The sequence below is a fragment of the Sceloporus occidentalis genome, unplaced genomic scaffold, assembly GCF_023333645.1.
Source record: "Sceloporus occidentalis isolate IW3139 unplaced genomic scaffold, rSceOcc1.0.p SCAF_4, whole genome shotgun sequence".
In the NCBI taxonomy this organism is placed as follows: Eukaryota; Metazoa; Chordata; class Lepidosauria; order Squamata; family Phrynosomatidae; genus Sceloporus; species Sceloporus occidentalis.
The window spans coordinates 2825151-2840755 of NW_028316984.1; the positions used below are offsets into that span (position 1 = coordinate 2825151).

The 15605-nt window shown below is 42.1% G+C and overlaps 1 protein-coding gene across 2 annotated transcripts in view; it reads right to left on the reverse strand.

Moving 5' to 3' along the window:
* The window catches only part of LOC149313426 (opsin-5-like), a 51890-nt gene extending 40122 nt beyond the window's left edge, over window positions 1–11768 (reverse strand). Inside the window, exon 1 of one of the 2 annotated variants that reach the window (XM_089523196.1) lies at window positions 11528–11768. The gene's annotated coding sequence lies outside the window, so the exon portion shown is untranslated. Of the gene's footprint in view, window positions 1–872; window positions 895–11527 lie in introns of those variants that run through there. The other variant, XM_089523197.1, reaches the window with a different exon arrangement.
* Window positions 11769–15605: the final 3837 nt, after the last annotated feature.

The following is a 15605-nucleotide window of genomic DNA, read 5'->3' on the forward strand; positions in this document are numbered from 1 at the left end:
TGTTCCTCATCTTCTCCCACCCTCCCATTTCTCCATGTGCTCTCAGAAATGGCTTTGTGTGCCAAAGAGGGCATGCATGCCATTGGTTCACCACCATGGTCCTAGTAGCTTGTGCTAGCCAGGCACAACTTCTTTTAGAATTATAGTGCAACAGTGCCATTTTAACTGCTTTTAACAATAGCTCTTTAAACAATTTAAAAGAAGGAAGGAGAAGAGTAGAAGACATCTTTATTCCAATATGTTTCAGAATTAAAAAGAAAATTAGAAAAAGAATAAATATTGCAGTTGGTGTTGGGAATTGCCAGAAAAAAGTCTATGACCAAAGAAATGTTGTTTGGATACTTAAAAAACCATTAACACCAACAATCAAGAACCACAGCAACAAATGCTTAAATCTGTTGACACTCTTGCCCTATCAGGAGGAACCCTATAACTTAAAACAAAAAAATCTCTTACAAACCACAGGGCCTCCTTAGCAACCGTCCTAAGCAAATTCTGGGATTTGTAGCTTTGTGAGACATTTAGACTTCTCTGTGAAAGAACTCTGGTGTCACAACAAACAACAAATCCCTACAAATTCATAGCAGTGAGGCACGGCAGTTAAAATTGTGTCTAACTGGATTATTTCTGATGTGCAGATGCAGCCGTTATGAACGACAATTCCTAGAATTCCATAGCACTGAGCCATGGCAGTTAAAGTGGTGTCAAACTGGACTGTTTTCACAGTGTAAATACAGCCTGAGGCCCAAAAAACAGAGGCAAAATGATGCAGTTTCAGACCATGTTGGGAGCATGCTGTTTAGACAATGCACGCCCTAAACACGGCCTGATGCTGTGCCAACAAAAAATAATGGGGCAAGGAGGAGCAGAACCTGGTAGAAAATCACAGCAGCAGTCTGGATTGGGACCAGGCACAAGTGGTTGCTGAGGTCCAGATGCAAACGACACCAGCATGACCTTGCACCTCTCCTTTGGGCCTGTCTGTTTCAGGCCTTAGTAACTTTTCCAGTGAGCACAATCCTATGCTAGTTCCACCAAACATGCTAGGACTTATCCTGTATCATGTAGCTGAATACATTTAGGAATAATGGCTTTAAAAATAGTTAAAACCTATAGTTGGCCCTCCTTATCCACAGATTTGTTATCCATGGATTCAAGCATCCACAGCTTGAAAATAATCCAAAAAAGTATACATTCCAAATTGATTTTTCATTTTATATAAGGGACACCATTTTGCTCTGCCATTATATTTAATGGGACTTGAGCATCCATAGATTTTGTTATCCACAGGGGATCCTGGAACCAAACCCCAGCGGATAACAAGGTCCCACTGTATTTCTTATTTTCTTTTTATTATTAACTGTCCTCAAGTTGACTCTGTCTCACAACAACCATATGGCTGAGACATCTCCAAGACCTCCTATTTTCCACTAGCTTTATTTTTTTACTGGTTGTTAACCCAGAAGGTTTAAAACTGGAACAGGAATGCAAACCAGAAAGCCTTGTATGAAAGTGTATTCCATTGCCTGTGAATAACTGTACTGTGGTATTGATCACAGATCTGGGTATAGGTTATTTGTGTTGAATGTTATATGTAAAAATACCTGTTTACACATGTAGTAGACCAGGGGTAGGCAACCTGCGGCCCGCGGGCCGGATGCGGCCCGGCAAACTACAAGTCCCACTCCCAAGCAGGCATAGGATTTGAAAGACCACAGGCTCCCCCTTTTGCCAGTGCAAACTACATTTCCCACTCCCAAGCAGGCATAGGATTTGAAAGACCACAGGCACCCCCTTTTGCCACTGCAAACTACAAGTCCCACTCCCAAGCAGGCATAGGATTTGAAAGACCACAGGCTCCCCCTTTTGCCAGTGCAAACTACATTTCCCACTCCCAAGCAGGCATAGGATTTGAAAGACCACAGGCACCCCCTTTTGCCACTGCAAACTACAAGTCCCACTCCCAAGCAGGCATAGGATTTGAAAGACCACAGGCTCCCCCTTTTGCCAGTGCAAACTACGTTTCCCACTCCCAAGCAGGCATAGGATTTGAAAGACCACAGGCTCCCCCTTTTGCCACTACAAACTACATTTCCCACTCCCAAGCCTTCTTAGCAATTCCTCCCTTCCTCCTTTTCCTTGCCTCCTCCAACCCCCCCCCCCAAATTCCCTCACCCCCTCTTTTCCCCCAGGTACGTCTCAACTTAGGGGGGATTTATGGGTCAGATCCCTTGCAAAGTCTTTTTTCTTTTGTAATGGGGGCAAAGCCTTGAGAAGCCCTGGACCCCTGAGAAGAAGAGGAGGGGGGCAAATAAGAGGACTAGAGGCAGGGTTGCCATAAGTCAGAAAGGAGTTGGGCACACAACAACAATAACAACAGCAACAGCAGAGGAGGAAGGGGGAGGAGGAGAAAAAAGGGGAAGGAGAAAGAAGAAAAAGAGGAGAAAGAAGAAGAATAGGAACAAAGAGAAAAAGATGAGGAGAGGGAAGAAAGGAAGAAAAAGGAGAGGAGGAAGAGGAGGAGAAGAGGAGGAGAAGAAAAAACGTAATAACAAGAAGAGAAAGAGTGAAAAGAGAAAGAGAAAGAGGGGAAGAACTAAAAGCAGCTTGCCTGAGTGCAAAGCCCTCCCTCCTTGGAGTTGGAGCAGAGGAAGCAGAGGGCTGGCCAATAGGGGCAGGGCAGAGAGCAACAGACCCCGCCCCCTGCTAGCTCCAGCCGCTGCTGCTTCTCCAGACATGCTGCTCAGCACTGTATGAAAGGGAGGCAGCAGCTCTGGGAGCCCTGAGTCGGGCAACCACCCGGGAATGGAGGGAGGGCGGGGTGGGACCGGGCACGTCCCCCAGGAGGCGGGAAAGTCCCGCCCACTGCCGTGAAATAGCAAGCTTAGGTCAGCATATAGATTGCTTCATTTGCCCATGTTTACCTAGGTACAGACAGTTTGAACTTTATCACACGGGCCCTAGAACGGGCCCATCGCTTTCCAAAAAGAGGGCATGACAAGAACCGGATGGGACGAGGAACACATCTTACTGCGCAGGGGAATGCCGTCGCTGCCGCTAGACGTTCCCATTGCATTCCACATCCATCCAAGAGGGAGCGATTTATGAGAACTGTTCAAAAGCATTGTCAAAAATGGCTCCCTCTGGGACAGATGTGAAACGCGATGGGAATATCTGGCGGCAGCGGCAACTTTCCACTGTGCGATAAGATGCGTTCTTCGTCCAATTTGGTTCTTGTCACTCCCCCTTTTTGGAATGCAATGGGTCCATTGTAGGGCCCGTGTGATAAAGATCTTTATGTAAAAGTACACTTACTTTTGGTCTTGCTTGTTTGATTTGATAAACTGCAGGATCTGTATTGTTTTGGAAGGCACTGTTGGAATAGGCAAGAAATAAAGTGCCAGCAACATTTTAAAACAATCATGGTTAGAATACCTTTCCATTCAGTTTGCTAGCCTTTGTGAGCAAAGGAATGTACCTGGCTTTGCACACCCATTACAACATTATTTACTTATGATATGAATAGCCAGTTAGCCACTACTTGCTGTTCTTTGCCCTTCCTGTAAAATACTGCACCTGATTTTCTGAACATACCAAAATATTCCATGAGTGCATTCCCATTATTAGAATGTAATCATGCTGTATATTTATATATTAAATATTTAAATATTCAAAGCATATAATGTTTGCTAAGAATACTGTCTACAGACAGTACAAACAACCTCCTGGATTCAAAGGAAGAGTAAATTGTTGAGAAAGAATTCATATTCATCCTTGTTTCTATCTCTTCTCCCATCTTTTGGTGAGTCTTTCACTGTTCTGTCTTCCATTGTGTATTATGCTAAACACTGCATATGCCTCATGACAGGGACCTAGTTTTGCATTATGCTGCAAAGTACCAGGCTCAGTGACAGTGCTATAATGATCATACCACAACCACAACCTCCAATCCTAGGACCTGTGGATAAAGTCTAATTGTAATCCACTGTAGGGGGTGGTGCTCATCTCCATTTCTAAGCCATTGTCCGAAGACTGCTTTGGTGGTCATGTGGCCAGCATGACTTCCCTAAAAGTCATGTACCTAAAAGTGGTACCTAAAATAGGTACCACTTCCCGCCGAAGTGGTACCTATTTATCTACTTGCATTAGCATGCTTTTGAACTGCTAGGTTGGCAGAAGCTGGGACTAGTGAAGGGAGCTCACCCCATGAACTATCAGTCAGGCCTCAAACTGCCAACCTGCCAATCTTGCAATCAACAAAGTCAGCGTTTTAACCACTTGAGCATCATCTGTGGGTACTGGGCCATAAACTCAGAGAGCATGATGTTTTTGAATGCAGCTGAGTGAGCCAGTTCCCTAAGGTTGTGGAGTGCTGCAGGTGGAAAATTCACACCTCGCCTGCCCAGGTGGGGACCCTGCTGCTCACCTTTCCTGCCACCCGAGAACTGCAGGTGTCCACTCTCTCTCCCTCAGCCATTTGCCACAGGAGATAGAGGATGCCCCCCAAGAGATGAAGGCAAGGGCACCCATTCCAAAAGGGAAGGCAATACCATGATGCCCCCATTATGTCATCATGCCAGAGGCAGCCTCTGAAACTGGGTATTCCCTGAATATCTGGCACCAAGGATTTTCAGAGCCAGGCTCTCTAGGAATGGTTACCTGGAAAAATCTTTGTTTTCATTGCATTGGTGATGTTTCTGGTACCCTAATAAGGAGCCAGAATCATGTGCTTTGTGTCAGGGACAGCCCTGATATGTTGGGGGTAAAGGAATGCCAAAGTTGTGTCCTCCTCCATGTGGGGCACTACTGTAATCTTCTTCTAGGAAATCATTTTCTGTAGCAGTTGTGTATAGCAGGGAAGGTGAGACAGGGAGTTATCTGATGATACAGGTAGCTCCTCTTCCTGGTTGCCACAGCAGCATCCTGCTGCTCCAACTCTAGTAATTGAGCAGGGAGATTTGTGTGGGTGATGCCATCACACAATCTTTTTTCTTTTTTGTATCAAGGCTGCAGGGAAGGTGGAGGATTACACAATGTCCTCTTCCTTGAGCTGTGGCATTGGTGGATGCAATGCACTTTGGGAGTAGCACTTCACTTCCCACTTCAGGTAGCTGGTAAGCTTTGGTCATTCCTGCATGTGTTTTTATAAAGCCATAGAAATGCACTCATAACTATATCCTGATATCTAGATGCCCCCAAAAGTATCTGCTTTTAAATTTTCTTTAATATCTCCCCCCCTCCCCGGTTCCTGGCTGGTAGGAATTCTTCACCTTAATTTTATATTTCTTACAAAATTCTACATTCTTCACCTTAATTTTATAGGCCCAGGCACCATGTGATGGAGTGAGCTCTCGTCACTAGTCCCAGCTTCTGCCAACCTAGCAGTTCAAAAGCATGTAAAAGTGCAAATAGATAAATAGGAACCTTTACAGTGGGAACAGGGACGTAGCAAGGATGTTAGGAAGGGGGGGGGGGGGTCCAGACTAAGTGCACCATTATAATGGGACTTGGGTGAGGCGGCGCAGCAGCACACACCATTCGTTTTTCTAATGGAAGGGGGGGTCCGGACCCCAAGAACCCCCCCCCCCTTGGCTACGTCCCTGGTGGGGAGGTAACAACATTCTGTGTAATCATGCTGGCCACACAATCACAGAGTTGTCTTTGACAACGCTGGCTCTTCAGCTTGGTAATGGAGATGAGCACCACCCTAGACAATCTTGTCAAGGGACAAACCTTTACCTTTAACCTTTACTGGCATTTAACCACTGTGAGACCAGTGCTCCTACAAAAATTAATATGCTACATAAAATAACTATAAAATAAAGGAGAAAATATATGACTTCCAACTTACTAACTAATGATTATACAGTGGTACCCCGGGTTACGAAATTAATTCGTTCCGCCGCCGCTTTCGTAACCCGGAAAACTTTCGCTAGCCGAAAAGCCCATAGGCTTTAATAGCGAAAGCCGCGATTTCGTGTGAAATCGCGCCGAAAAGCACCAAAAATTTTTTCGTAACCCGGAATAACCTTCGTAACCCGGAAACAATTAATTAACTGGATTTTTTTCGTAACCCGGAAATTTCGTAAGGCGGCGCATTCGTATCCCGGGGTACCACTGTAGTTGCCAAATTATTCTACCTCCCCCACCTTTTGATACCTAAATTTCATGAGACCCTGAGAGGGCACCCACAAATTGAATTCAATGGGGAAGTTCATGTATCTCACTCAATTTGGAGCTGTGAGAGGGCCAGGGTAACACTAGCTGGGATTTTCAGCTTATGTTTACTGGTTCTGAAAAACTAGAACTCCAGAGTATTAAGTACAACTCATAGAATCATAGAATAATAGAGTTGGAAGAGACCACAAGGGCCATCCAGTCCAACCCCTGCCATGCAGGAAATCCAAATCAAAGCATCCCCGATAGATGGCCATCCAGCCTCTGTTTGAAGACCTCCAAGGAGGGAGATTCCACCACACTCTGAGGGAGTGTGTTCCACTGTTGGACAGCCCTTACTGTCAGCAAGTTCTTCCTAAAGTTGAGGTGGAATCTCTTTTGCTGTAGCTTGCATCCATTGTTCCAGGTCCGAGACTGTGTTTGACTAGCAATTGATGGAGTTTTAGCTGGAATCCAACAGCATGTCTTCCTGACTGCAACTGAGACTGGAATAGGAGTGCCCAACCAGGGGTATTGTGGGCCAAACATCACTTGATATAGTTTGAGTTGATTTTCCATTAATCCCCAAAACAACCAGATTCCCACCTGGCTGATGATTTTGACTTCAGAGTTACAAAAGGAATATTTTTGATTGATGACAGTGGCATTGATTTAATCAAGCAGGAATAAGATTGGGGCAACCCCAGGGAGTTTGAGAGAGGATCAGATGTGGGAAAGTACAATAGGGGCTAGCAGAAAGATTGGCTTAGGCTGACAAGCCTTTGTCCTGTGACCTTCAAGAGGAAATGCACAAGGCAAGGTATGGGGAAGCAGCAATATTCTCAGCCATAAAGCTACAGGAGTCCTTTCCACACACCTTCAGGTAATGTGAGCAGTCATCAGTTGACTTAAAGGTTGTGTGACCTTTCCAAGTTCAGGGTCTTTGGCCTCTCTGTAACTGGTATTATAATAAAATATAACAAAATATTTGTACCCCAAAATAATGTAGGGTATGCAGGGTGTGATAACAATATAATGTACTTTTACATGTTATTCCATTCTACTATTCCTCAAATCTTAAAACTGCAATCCCCCCACAAAAAAATATCTTATCATAAAATCAATTGTCAATTCCTAGTCTTTAATTTTTTTAACAGACTTCTGTCTACTGTAATCAAATTCGTCAATTTATCCATCTTTGCAAGATCATACAGTTTTATCAACCATTCTTCCTGTGAGGGGATATTCACATCCTGCCCCTTCTGTGCATAGGGTGCATTCATATGCTGGACAATTCCTCCATATTTTTTCTCTATCTGTTCATCCATCATCCCCAATGAAAAATGTTCTGGCTTCAATTAAGAATTGAAAGTTTAAAATGTTTTCCATAAAAGAATATATCTGAAACCAGTATTTTCTCAGCTTAGTGCAGGTCCACCACACATGATAAAAACGTCTCTCTTTTTGATTACATTTATACATCTTTATACATCTTGGACAATCTCTCTGGTGTTAAATACCATTAACACCTCTTTTTATCAAAATTCTTCTTAAGATCATAATGGCTGCATCAGCACTGCAGAAATAATACAGTTTAACACTGTTTTAACTGCCATGCCTCAATGCTATGGATTTGTAAGGATTTGTAGTTTGTTGTGGCACCAGAGCTCTCTAACAGAGAAAGCTAAATGTCTCACAAAACTACAGTTCCCAGCACTCCATAGCATTAAGCCATGGCAGTTAAAAGGGTGCCAAACTGGATTATTTCTGCAGTGCGGATGCAGCCTAAATCTACCCAGACAGTTCAACTGTTTCGTATTTATTATTAACATTTTTAAATGTAATCAAAATGCTAATGGAAATAAAATCATTTGCTGACAAGTATTTATTTATTGGGAATAACATGTTTTCAAGAAATGAACGGTGAGTGCGCACCTCCAGCTTTTGATCTGTATGAGTGTTTTAACATATTGTTATCATTACATTATTAAATTGGAGCTGGGAGATAATAAAGGTTAAAAAAAATATTGAAAATGCAGGGAATGGGAAAGCAACAGGAATAGTTTAGCTAACCATACAATTTAAGTCTCCAAAGAAAATAAAAAGGGGCAGGAAGGGCCATACACAAGAGGTTCATATAGGGGCTCAGGCCTGGGCCAGAATGCAGTGCTAGGCTTCATCCTGATCTTCTCTAGCTTCAAAGGTGCTGCTGGATGAGGACTGCATTGAGGATATAAGTTGCAGATCCATCCTCTACTGTCTTCTCCAATTGGTACTTTTAATTCATACACTGTTTCTGAATTTTCCTGAGTCTCTTTCTCCAATCTTCCACTCTCCCTGAGACAGGACCTAGACAGATGGGGAGAAAGGGGCAGAGAGACGCCGCCTCTTTCTTCACGGGATGGAGACCGTGCCAACCAAACAGCACGGCCTCGGGGAGACCTAAAAAGAACCCGCTCCTAGCAGGTTCTTTTTAGAGTGCGCCCCACTGGAGAGCAAGGACAGGATAAGGATGGGAGCGAAGCGCGATGCTCCCGCCCTTATGGTGCAATCACACAAAGATTATCAGACACGTTGCACTTATCCTGCCATTATCTAGTCAGTGAAGTGGCATTGTCCCGTCACTTTGGTATTAACAAGACAATCCGTTAATGCGAAATGGAGGTAAATGATTGGAGAATTCCACTTCATTAGCAGGATTAATGACAAGATAAGTGCAATGTTATCTGATATTTGCACGATCACACCATAAGGATGGGAGCATCATGCTTCGTTCCTGTCCTTGACCTCTGTGTGATAATCTCCTCTGTCAGAGAGCTCAGTGCCACAATAAACTAGAATTCCCAGGATTCCCTAGCACAGAGCCTGCCCTGTCTCAAACTGGATTATTTCTGCAATGTGTTTTGGACCATGTAAGCTGTAGGGGGCTATTTGTATAGCTTAATTCAATACGTGTTTATCAACTAGGGCTGTCAAGAAAAATAAAACTACTGTATTATTAATGGTTGAGTAGAAGAGGGAATTTCAGCAGGTGCTGCTTGTATGTGAATTTACTCTTCTACACAACTGTTAAAGATATTTCACCTATCCACTCTATCATCAGTTCACGCATTCATGTGTTCATTTTTGCCCAGGTACAGCTGTTATATTTGATGTGTACTCTGGATTTAAGAGGATTCTTTTCCCTTAGTACAAATCAGGAGCAAACACAGATAGGAGAGATTTTCATAATCACTTGAACATGTAACGTTGAACACACAATGTAAACTGATATGCAATGCAACATGTGAACACCCTTAGAACAGCAGTCTTCAGCATTTTAAAATAATTAATATATGTACATTTCTGAAAGATCAATACAATAATTAGTCTAAAAGTCTCGAAAGGCTTTCTTTTCTCCTATTTCCAACAATTTCTTCTGCTGTTGGCATATGTAAACATCTGAATCATTCAGCTCTTCATCAGAAAAATATTTTTCAACTAAAGAATCTAAATAAAAGATATTTTATTTTCAGGAGGTCAGATAAGTATTGACATAATTCAAATACCAATCCTATTATAATTTATCTGGGAGTAAGTCCTACTGTCAAGAAATCAGAAGAAGACTTGGAAGGGCAGCTATGAATGAACAAGACAAGTTCCGGAAGCGTAAAGATATGTCATTGAATACTGAAGTTAGGATTGTCCATGTCATCTTTCCAATTTCTATGAATGGTTGCTAAAGCTGGACAGTGAAAAGGCTGATAGCAGAAAAAAATCGACTCATTTGAAAAGTGGTACTGGAGAAGAGTTTTATTAATATCATGGATTGATCAAAAGACAAATAAATGTGTCCTGGAGCAAATCAAACTTGAACTCTCCCTAGAAACTGACTAAACTGAGGCTGTTGTATTTTGCCATATTATGAGACAACATGGCTTACTAGAAAAGACAATAATGGTTGGTATGGTAGAAGGCAGTAGGAAAAGAGGAAACACACATTACAGATGGAAACAAGGAAGCCATATCCCTGAATCTGCACAACTTGAGCAGGATAATAGATGACAGAACAACTTGGAGGTCTCTCATTCATAGAGTTGCCACAAGTCAAACTCAACATGAGGACAGTTAACAACAACAAAGGTCTTATTGATCCGGATACTCCAATCGAACTTACCACTGAGTACACACTTCTGGGACTGCCTTTTAAATAAATACAGATTTGAGTCCATGAATCTGGGCTGCCATAAGGAAACTTTCCTGTCCCACGCCTTTCTATGGCTAGGCCTCCAGCTCCCTGCAATCCTACACAGATGAATGGGCAACACACTAAATGGGGTGAACTACATTGCTATGCAGCAGGGATCCCTGAAAATGGAGAAAGAAATTTTCTATTTCTGGAACACAAATCATGACTCTAGCCTAGTGGTACTCAAACTTTTTACCCTTGGGATCCTCCCCTTTATATCTACTTGCGGACGTTGCACATACAGCCTGATGTAGTATATGAATAAAAATATTAGTGTATTTTCTTTTGCACTTGCACATATATTCATATTTTTACATTCTATAAGAAAAAAGGTTCAAATTAGAAAAGGTTTAATTTAAGTAATTTCAATATTTAACTTAATGCATGTGTAAATTTTATACATAAAAAGTTGGGAAAGAAAAGGAGGAAGGGTTCCGCCCTACTATTTGAGAACCACTGCTAGCAAATGATCCTTATTACTACATTTTTTTATCAATAAGCAAGTAAATATATGCATACATATATAACTCTTCATTTAAAGTTGCTTTTCCTACTGAAATCAATTGAGCGCCCAGTTTTGACTGGGCCTCTGCCCATACTCTAAAATTATATAGAAAACAACCAATACAATTTTTTAACATGAAACCTATTTGGGAGCATTAATTCTATTATGCAAGCTTCACAGGGGCATTCATAACATATCAAGAACCCATCAAACTTCAGCTGTCTTCTTGAGTTGCCCTTCTGAGGGATTGTGCAAAGATCATCTATAGAAACACACCTCATTATTGAATTGTTTTAAGAAATACAAACAGTGTTACGTGTAACCTGTGGCCCACTTCCCCACCACCAACAGAGATTAGAATCAGTACTCTGTTTACATTCAAAAACCTTCATTCAATATAAGGGATATGGATTTAATTCCATTATTAACTTTATTGTGCTCCAGTACCCTTTAACCTTCTCAAGGCAAAATAAACACACCTGCTTAAATTAAGACCTGTGGATTGAAACATGACCCAAGTTAGCCATAAAGTGACTTCAATCACACTCCTGGGGGGAAATAAAGTAATCGCTATGCATACTCCCAGAAATTCCCATGTATTGCCTTCAAGACAAAACTTGAACAAGAAACTGAAGTACCTCAGGTCTTGGAGTTTGGTGCAGTACATTCCTTCCAAAGCTCTGTTCTTGATGTTCAGATCAGACTCAATCCATCTGCTGTTGCATCTCCTAAGGGTGGTGGTGTCCTTTGCAGCTACTTGTAGCAAAGGGTAGCTAAATGTAAGAGAGAGGGATTGTTTGGAAGGCTTCTCGAGGCTCAGAATACTGCCCACTGCCTTGAGTCCCTCTTGCTGGCTGCTTCATCCCTTCTCCCTCCTTGTCTGCCTGACTGCCTGCTTGTCTTATGCTGTTGCAGAGAGCCTGCTCTTTTAATGCCTGGAGCTCTTTCCTTTTCTGGATCAGGAGCCAACCCTCTGGAGAGCTCCCCACTTTGGCTTCTGGAAAACCAAGCCCTCCTCCAAGGAAACACAAGGCTGCTGGCAGTGGAAGGAGGGAGGGGATAGATGCTGGGAATCATGTGCTCTGGACAAAAGGACTCTTTTCTAGCTTGTGCTTTGCCAACACCAAACCTTTTTATAAGGACCTGCCTTAAAACCGGGGGGGGGGGGGCAATATTTTTTAATATAAAAATATAGTAGCAATAGCAAGTCCATATCTATACCACTTATCTGTGCACCTAAGCACTCCCTAAGCGATTTACAATGCATACGCTATATAATATAGTAAGACAATTTCTAGCTTTGAAAACTGGTCCTTGCTTTTTCTGCTAGCTTGTAGGCATTTACCGGAGCACACAAGATGCAAGATCAACAAAGTAAAGCACACTTGCTTTATTTATTTATTTTGTTGACCTATATCCTGCCTTTCTCCCAATAATGAGACCTAAAGGAATCAGAATTAAACACCAGACAGAGTCATTAATAAAAGTGTGTGTGTGTGACTTATTTAAAAAGTGATTAAGCAATTTCTAAAGCTAAAACATGTAACATGAAAATTCATTAAGAGGCTACATACAAACCTTAAAAACAGCACTGCCAGTGTGGTGCAGTGCTTTGGGCATTGGGACAAGGGTTTGAATCCCAGCTTGGCCATGGAAACCCACTGGGTGACCTTGGGCAAGGCACACTCTCTGAGCCTCAGAGGGTGGCAATGGCAAACTCTCTCTAAGAAACATGCTAAGAAAACCCCATGATTGGTTGTTGTTATTATTATTATTATGCTTTATTTATATAGCACTGTAGATTTATACAGCACTGTACATACAAACAATAAAATTGATAAAATAAACCTGCCCATGGCGTACAATCTAAGAAGTAATAGCATAATACATATAAATAATACATAAAAATACAGGAAAGGCTACAATAAAGCATGCAACAAATTAAAAACGTCAAATAACAGATAATACTCATGCAATGCCTGGGAACGCTTTTCTGAACAAGATGGTCTTCAACTCAGTTTTGAAACTGGTTAAAGAAATGATGAGCTGAGTTTGTGGGGGAAGGAGATTCCAGGACTGAATTGCCGTAAGTCAGAAGCAACTTGAAAGCACACAACAACAACAACAACAACAACAACAACCAGCATTAAAACCCCACCCCAGTTACCTTTTGAAAACCAAACAGCATAAAAATGTTTTGACTTGAATTTTCTTCTCACCATGCAGTGTTTTATAGACTTTCATCATGCCTACCACCACCATCACCCCAATTGTTTTGCAGGGTTGTCATTGTTATTCCAAGTCCCATGGAAAGCAATGATCACTAAGAGCCCTCTAAAGCAACCTAGAGAAAATGAACAAATGATGCTATGAACAAATGAAGTTCCTCCTTAACTGAGGCAGGTAAGTAGGTTTATAATTTATCAGTGGTTAGAAAGAGGCATATTTTAACCAATAGGTTCCAACAAGAATCTTTTTAAAATGATGGTAGATTTAGCATTCTTGAGTGCTGTAAAATATTATAGAACTTAGTGAAACCTAAGACCCTGCCAGTCTCCCACTCCTTTATTTAAATAATACTAATACTAATAATTATTTGTATGCCACCTCTTCCTGTATTGGATTGAGGCAGGTAACAACAAACAAAAACAATAAAATCAAACATGACTATCAATAGATAAAAGCATAACAGGACATATTAGATCCTAGTTCCCCAATCTCCCTCCTACCCTAAAATACCATTAAAAACAATTCCCAATAAAATGGTTAACAAAATAAATTGAGATCAAGGTCCAGTGGGTATAGCTAAACAAATGGAGAGTGAAAATTCTGAGGAGATCAGTTTAGGAAGGCCTGCCAGAAGAGATCTGTTTTTATTGCCTAGCTTCCACAAAGAGGTGTGTGGTATACCCCTATGCAAATACATTCAGATCACACATCAACCCTCATGCTAATTCTAAACATAGGCATGCTGATGGATCCCCCTTGTATCTTGGCATCTACTCCATGTAAACACTGCAGAATAATCCCAGTAGCCAATTTGCTCCCTACTACAAAGTGCATCACCACTGGTGCAGAAGAGCTTTAATTAAACATAGGCCTTGATAGTGTTAGCATCTACAAATGGCAGATTTGCAGTGTCATCCTATCCACCATATTTACTAGTCTTGTTCAATTTGTCTGTTTTGTGGGAAGGAAGCCTTATTGTGTCTAATGGTCTCAAGTAAGCCAGCTAGGATCTCACATCTGAATATGCAGTAAGGATCATACTCTTTGATTTGAAGGGTCTGTTCTACTATCCGTTCTATTTCTGTTTTCCTGCTCATCTGAGACATTCAGTGACATATTCAGCAATGCTAATGAAAGCAGTGCGTCTTACTCCATGCCCTGAATCCATACTGTGCCTTTCTATTTGTTTCACGGATTATTTCATAAATACTGTGCCACACCACCTGTACACACCACAATCTGGAAAGTAAATAATCCTCCATTTCTGAAGCTGTGAGAGTAGATCAGCACTGAGATATAATGGGAGGAATAACAGTGCACAGTAGGAGAGACTGAGGTGCCCCTCTTATGTTTAGATGAAATGGAAGTTCAGGTGGAATTAGGGACCATGAATGTGCCCATGTTTAGAATTTGCTTGTCCCATAGCTGTGGTAATCCACAGGGCCCATGATAACTTTGTTTTTTGTTGTGTGCCTTTAAATCATTTCCAACTTATGGTGCGCCTAAGGCAAATCTATCCCAGGCTTTTATTCACATGCATCATCAGAGGGGTTTGACGTTGCCATCCTTTGAGGCTGAGAGAGTGTGACTTGCCCAGGCTCCAGGGAGTATTGTGGTCCATGCCCTAGTGGTCTCACAACTTGATTACTGTAACGTCCTCCTGGCTGGGCTTCCTCTTTCTCACCTCCGTCCTTTAATATCTGTCCAGCACTCAGCTGCACGCATTATCACATCCACCTACCGCTCTGACCATATCTCTCTTGTGTTGGCATCCATTCACTGGCTCCCCCTCCCTTTCCACATTCAGTATAAGCTCCTGCTGTCGACATTTAAAGCCCTCCATGGACTGGCCCCTCCTTACTTATCAGACCTTCTTTCTCCTCACCTTCCCACTCGGGCCCTCCGTTCTGGTAGTCAAGGTCTGCTGTCTCAGCCCAGGATTTCCTCTGCCCCATCTCAGATTCGCCCCTTTTCACTTGCTGCCCCTCACTCCTGGAACCTTCTTCCCCCACAAACAAGAGCCATCACTTCTTTAACCAGCTTCAAAACAGAGTTGAAGGCCGTCCAGAGAAGCGTTCCCAGGCCTTGCATTTGATGTCGCTTACTATTTGATGTTCTTTTAGTGCCTGTTTATCGAACCATTTCCTGTATTGCTATGTACTGTATATGTAATATCCTACTTGAGAGTATGTATTTTCCCCAGAAGAAGATTAACCATCCATTATGAAGCCAAGCCCTCCCTCCAGTCCATCTGCCTTGGTCCAGGCCTTGGAGGTAGAGAGGAACTGCTGGACCTCTTACCCTTTCCCTCCACCACTCCCTTTCTCCTTCTGTGTCATGTCTTTTTAGATTGTAAGCCTGAGGGCAGGGAACCGTCTACTTAAAAAGATTGTATGTACAGCTCTGTGTAAATTTACAGCACTTCATAAATAAAGGTTAATAATAATAATAATAATAATAATAATAATAATAATAATGGCTGAACAG